The sequence below is a fragment of the Phaseolus vulgaris genome, chromosome 11 (assembly GCF_000499845.2).
Source record: "Phaseolus vulgaris cultivar G19833 chromosome 11, P. vulgaris v2.0, whole genome shotgun sequence".
Lineage (NCBI taxonomy): Eukaryota > Viridiplantae > Streptophyta > Magnoliopsida > Fabales > Fabaceae > Phaseolus > Phaseolus vulgaris.
The window spans coordinates 40,116,269-40,123,403 of NC_023749.2; positions in this window are offsets into that span (position 1 = coordinate 40,116,269).

Sequence of the window (7,135 nt, forward strand, 5' to 3'; positions counted from 1 at the left end):
AGCAAAAAACAGCTTCATTCAAACCAATAATGCAGTGGAAATTAAAAACCAGAATAATAGCAGAGTTATAACAGTTTGTAAGACAACACGAACACCATATTCTCCCCCTATTTGTCTTCACAAATAGACTCTAGGAAGAGATTAAACAGAATAGTTCAAAAATAAAGCAATACAAATATAGAAAGAACAACAAAGCCTTGACTTTCAAGCTTAACAATCGGTTGTTTCGACAAATCAACCGGTTGTTTTTCTTCAATCTTCTTTTCCATATTGCAGCTCGAAAATCTGATTCTGAACAACTTCAATTTGTTCATCAAGAGTTTGAAACCGTGTATCCATGCTTTGAAATCTATTATCAAAGTTCTGAAAGTTTGAAACACAAAGATCATGAAGATTCCTTTGATTTTTCGCAAAGCCATCTAGCCTATTCACCATGTAGCTCTCAAAGGAAGACATTGAAGGAGTCTTATCTCCTTGATGTCCAACACTTGTCCCAACACCAAAATTAGTAGCAGTTTGTTCTGCATCTGGAATATCCATATCAACACCTTCAACATCTTCTTGATTTTCTTCACCATGTTCAGCATGAAGGTCACATGAGGAACCACCTTGTTCACCATCTTTACTCACCCATTTTCCATTGATCTTGGTAAAATCCATCTTCCTTAGTGATCCATTGTTCACTTCAAAGGTTGACTTCACCAACTCAGATGTTTCACCCTCAAGATTCACTTCAAAATAATGTAAGAATTTATAAATCAAGATAGCATAAGGGTAATGATAATCACTTAACCTCAAAGATTTTTGCATATGCTCCTTAATGATATGAATCCAATTAATCTTGACTTTGTTCATTATGAAGTATATGTAGATAAGATCTTCCCCAGTTAGAACAAAATGGTTTCTTCCTCTTGGTGTTAGAATCCAAGTGACAAAGAGAGCCAACAATCTTTCATTTAATTTTAGACCTTCACTCGAGCATGTCCTTACTTGAGCATGAGGATTCATCAAACAGTTTTTGTAATATTGAATTTTGTTGAAGTCTTCCACCACACCAATGTTCCCTTTGTTGATTCTCAACCCAGCATACTTTAGGCCAGTCACAGCAGCCCACACCTCATGAGTGATCTCCATATCCACACCCTTGACATGAGAAACAAGATTGTTACCTTCAAATTTTAAGTTGGTGTAGAAAACCCGAATAAGATCCGGATAGATGTTTCCTTTCATCTCCAAGAAACTCTTTAACAACTGTTCTTTGAGAAGCCTTCTAACATCATCCAGCTTTTGACTCTTCAACCAGCTAAAAGAGACAACTTTTGGGTTGTTTATCACTTTTCTACGTGTTTCAAAGCGATATTTCTCAATCAATTCATTGTCTCCTGAAAACCATCCCTCAAGATGTCCTCCAAATCTCACAGCCCTGGTTTTAAACCTTTTTGATGTTGGAGGAGTGGAATCCATGAAATCTGAATGAGTAAAAGCACACAGAGAGAAGAATATGAGATGCAGCAAGAGATGAGCCAATGGGTTGTTTTTGTGAAGGAAAACAGCTGCAGAGGATTTTATAGCAAAACAGAATCCCTTTTTGATTCTTTGGTTGAAGTGGGTTCCAGTCTTCAAGGAAGAAATCTGGTCCAACTTTTGCACAGAAAAACGTCAGCCCAGAGCAGAAAATCACATGGTCAACACATGTGACTTTAACTAGACATAAAGGCACTTGAATTTCCAAGATATGTAATATATTCCTTTATGACAAGAAGTAACCTCCTTCATAACAAATCATGCTTTCATGACTGCTTTATTGACTTAAAATCTCTTTAAGATTGAAATTTGTAAAGGATAGAATGCATAAAGAAATTAAATATATTTATGCAGTGCTGTCAGAGAAGAAACAATTGGTTGTTTCGAGAAAACAATCGATTGTTTTTCTGCAACAACAACAGTGTATGAAATTTAAGCAAAAAAAGAGAAGAGTTTAAAAAGCAATTGTTCATATGTAGATGAAGAATTTTGTATGAATTTATGATAGAAAAGCAAAGATAAAGAAGGTTTTATCCTTCGTCATGAAGTCCCTTCAATGAGTCATTGTTTGTGATCAAGAATGCTTCTTTTGGCTTTCAAGACATCTTGAGCTGGTACATACCCTTAGTTCAGTTCCAGACACACTTCTTTTCTTCCAAAAGCTTAATCAGATAACTCAATACTTCATGCTTCTCTTAGTATTCCTGCAACATAATGAATTCAAGCAACAAGATTTAGTCCCCTTACAAATGTGGGTCCTTTTGATTCAGCTTTATCATTGGAAACCTCACAACCTTTGGGAATCCATTTCAAAATACCTATACGAACATAATATTTCCTAATTTTACATAATCTAACTGAGTGACCTCTTTCAATCGGTTGTTTTTCTGGCACTTTTGAAAAAGGTTTTGAAATCCCATTTTTCTTGTTTTGAGGATAAAACCCCAAACCAGATTTTCCAAAAACACATTTTTGGGATGCCAAGACATTTTCAAAGTTGAATTTACCCTTTGAAAGTTTATCCACAATTCTTACAAGATGTGTATCTTACTCTCAAGAGTTTTACAACTTTTACAAATCTTGGAGTCATTCAAGTGAGAAGAATTTTTGCAATGCATTTCAAGTTTTTCAAAATCAATTTTTGACTTTTCCAATTCTTCTTCAAGAGTCTTGACTCTGTTTTCAAGCCAGTTATTCAACCCTTTCAATCGGTTGTTTGAGAGAGCCAATCAGTTAGCTTCTTCATGAGTTTCTTTAAAAGCTTGAAGTAATTGGTTATAATTTTCAGCACTTAAGGAAGCACAAGAACTTACACTGCTTGAGCTGCTTGAATCATCATCTCCTTCCGCCATTAAACATAGATTGGCTTTTTCATCTTCACTTGATGAGGAGCTTGATGAAGAGACTTCATTTTCATCTCAAGCAATATATGCTCTTTTTGATTTCCCTTTCTTTTCCTTATTGCATGACTTCTTTTCCTTGCCTTCTTTATTTGGGCAATCAACTTTTATACGCCCTTGTTCTCCACAAGCAAAGCAAGTATAATGGTTAGAATTGAAATAACTAGTTTTCTTGTTTCAATACCTTTCATTTTTGGATTCTTTGTTGCGGTTTCTCTTCAAGAATTTGCTAACCTTTTTGGACAGCAAGCTAACATTTTCTTCCTCACTTTCATCACTTGAGTCTTGCTTATTCTTGTGTTTGGCAGCTTTCAAGGCAATGTTCCTCACATGCTTGTCTTCACTTTCTTGAACATTGAGTTTATTCATCTCCAACTCATGTCCTTTAAGCTTTCCAAACAAGGAGGTTGTAGTCAAAGATGTCAAGTCCTTTGATTCAGAAATTGTCGTGACTTTAGGTTGCCAAGATCTATCAAGACACTTGAGAATCTTGATGTTTAGCTCCTCTTTGTCAAAGGTTTTTCCAAGACTCATTAGATGGTTGATGATGTGAGTGAATCTCTTTTCTACTTCAGCAATCGATTCCCCCTTGAGAATTCTAAACATCTCATACTCTTGTATTAGAGTATGTTTTCTTGCTCTCTTCACATCATTTGTTCCTTCATGGGTGACTTCTAGAGTATCCCACATTTCCTTAGCCGATGCACATTGTGAGATCTTGAAAACTTCATCCGAATTCAAAGCAGAGGTTATGATATTCTTGGAAATACAATCAAACTTGGCCTTTTTATTTTCAGCATCAGTCCATTGGGACCATGGTTTTTCAATAGAAGATCCATCCTTTTCAAATTTAGGAATAAAAGGGTCATTTTCAATTGCATCCCAAATTCCTTTATCAAGAGATTCAACAAAGATTTTCATTCTAACTTTTCAAAACTGATAATTCAAACCATAAAACAAAGGTGGCCTGTTAATTGAGGCACCCTCCCCAAAAGGTAGTTTTTCAGCCATAGAAAAAAGATTTTAGGATCAAACTTGAATATTTTCAAGTACCAAGCTCTTGATGCCAATTGTTAGAATATATGGCCTTAAACGAGAGGGGAGTGAATTGTTTAAGAGAGGTTTCTGAAAACTTTTCGAGGTTTAATAAAATTCTTTGTGTGAATCCAGAACAGGAATCAAGTTAGCCAAGAATATAAGCAATAAAATAGTAGAGCAACAGAAAAACAATCGGTTGTTTCTTCGAAACAATCGGTTGTTTATACCAGTAAAGCTTAAAACAAAATTTAAATGAGTTTAAAGTAAGAGAGAGATACACCAACAGTTTATACTGGTTCACTCTTAAGCCAAGAGCTACATCCAGTCCCTAAAAAACCACTGAGGAATCCACTAAGTAATCAAACCAGATTACAACACACAAACCACCAAAGTAGTGACCTTGAACCTTTCAAGAAACACACCCCCTTTGGCAAAACACACCTAGAGTATTGATCTTGACCACCTCAAGAGCACACAACACTCCTTGGCAACACAACACCAGAAATATAGTAGGTTGAGAAGGGATTACACTTGTTCACAGTACAAACTGAAATGAATACAATTGCAATCCTATTCCACTCTCTTTGAAAAACCCAAAGCTTGATGTGAATGTTCAAATCTTAGAATCAACTTTGTCACAACTAAAAAACTCAAATCTATTTCACTTACTTGTTTTAAAACATAAACAAACCATTTATATTTTCCAAATATTGGTCAAAGCAATTAATGAAGGAGCGTATTCAGTTGAAAATCATTTAAAGCACATTCAACAACCAAAACAGAATTTTGTTAGGATTTTCAAAGAAACAATATGTTGAAACCACAAAACAACCGATTGTTTGGTTTGGCAGTTAAGTCAACCAAACTAAAATAGTTTTCAACCTTTTCAAAACTCCTAAGAGTAAAACAACCGGTTGATTCTACAAAACAACAAGTTGTTTTTCACTTAGTTGGAAAAACACTTTATTTTCTAAATGGTTTTAAATCACATCAGTTTTAGATTCAACAAAGGAGTGGATCACATTCTATTCTACCCAGATCCCTCCCTAAACACAACAGCAACACCATCCTTGCATCAAACACTTTGGATTTGGATTCTACAAAGCATTTGATCTCTCTTGATCAACAAGATCACCAAGGAGGACACGCAAAAGCTCTTGAAGGCTGGCCACATAAGGGGATTCAATACCCTGAGTGGTTAGCAAAATTGGTATTGGTGTAAAAGGCCAATGGAAAGTGGAGGATGTGTGTCGACTTTATAGACCTGAATAAGGCCTGTCCCAAGGACTCTTATTTGTTACCCAACATAGACTGCTTGGTGGACAATGCCTCGAGTTATCGATTGCTGAGTTTCCTAGATGCATTCTCAGGGTACAATCAGATTCGCATGCACCCCCGAGATGAGAGCAAGACCTCCTTCATGATCGAGCTCTCTAGCTATTGCTACAAGTTCATGCCTTTTGGCCTCAAGAATGTTGGTGCCACCTATCAAAGACTGATGGATAGGGTCCTCGCACCAATGATTGGGCGGAATGTACAAGCATATGTGGTCGACATGGTCATCGCCTTAGAAGAAAGGGATCAACACGTTGCTCATTTGGAAGAGTTGTTCAGCACGATAGCCAAGTTAATTTAAAGTTGAACCCAGAAAAAATGTGTGTTTATGGTGGAAGCAGGGAAGTTCCTTGAGTTTCTGCTCACTGAACGGGGTATAGAAGCAAACCCAGACAAATGCGCAACAATCATGGGAATGAGGAGCCTTGCCAGTGTGAAGGAAGTACAACAGCTGACAGGGCGCATGGTCGCCTTGTCCAGATTCTTATTAGCCGGAGGAGATAAGGGGTACCTTTATTTTCAATGCATGAAGAAGAATATCCATTTCATGTGGACTCACGAGTGTGAAGATGCACACGTCGGATTGAAGGAGTACCAGGCCAACCCGTCTATCCTTTGTAAGTCGTTGCCAGGTACCCCCTTCGTCTTTATTTCGCAGTCACCGATCGAGCAATAAGCTTGGTCATTATGCAAGAGCAAGATAAAGTCCAAAGGCCAGTTTACTTCATGAGCAAGGTGCTATAAGGTCTAGAGATACGATATCAAGTTATCCAAAAGGTTACCTTGGCAGTGGTTTTTTCAGCTCGGTGACTTCGTCATTATTTTTAGAGTTTCATTGTAATAGTGATGACTGATTTGCCTATCCGCAAGGTCTTCTAGAAGCCTGACATAGCATGTCGAATGGTTCGTTGGGCGGTCGAGCTGTTTGAGTTTCACATGCACTACGAACCCAGGGGGCCTATTAAGGATCAAATATATGTTGATTTTGTGGCAGAACTATCATTTGAGGCTACCCAGCCACACGGTGATGACTTCAAATGGGTCTTTTCATTTGAGGCTACCATGCAAGTCGACGTGGTAGAGACCTGGATGACACCATATCATCGTTACCTAGCCAATGATTTGCTCCTAGTAGATCCCGCAGAGGCGAAGGCGGTTAAGAGGAACGTGGGAAGGTATACCCTTGTGGATGGAAAGTTGTTTCGTCATGGTTACACCCATCCCATCCTCACCTGTGTAAGTGGGGATCAGAGTACCCGCATCATGGCAGAGTTCCATGAGGGCATTTGTGGAAACCACGTGGGAGGAATAGCTCTTTCACTAAAGGTCGTCTGAGTTGGGTATTATTGGCTAACTATGAAGGAGGATTGTATGAGATATGCACAGCGATGCAGACAGTGTCAGAAGCATGCTGATTGGCACCATGCGCCCCTTGAGGAGTTGTGGTCAATACACAGTCCCTAACCTTTCCATACCTATGGAATAAACATCTTGGGTCCTTTTCCTTTGGCAATTTGTCAGATGAAGTACCTTGTGGTAGTTATTGAGTACTTCACCAAGTGGATAGAAGCTGAGTCAGTCGCAGAGATTACTTCCCACAAGGTGAAACACTTTGTGTGGAGGAACATTGTTTGCCGTTTTGAGATTCCAAGGCACTTGGTATCCGATAATGGTACTCAATTTGCAAGTCAGCAGTTATGCAAGCTATGCGCAGAACTCGGTATCAAACAGGTGTTTGGCTCTGTGGAAAATCCTCAGACGAATGGTCAGGTCGAGTCTGCCAATATAGTTTTGCTCAGAGGTTTGAAGAGGAGGTTAGAGAAGGGTAGGGGGACCTG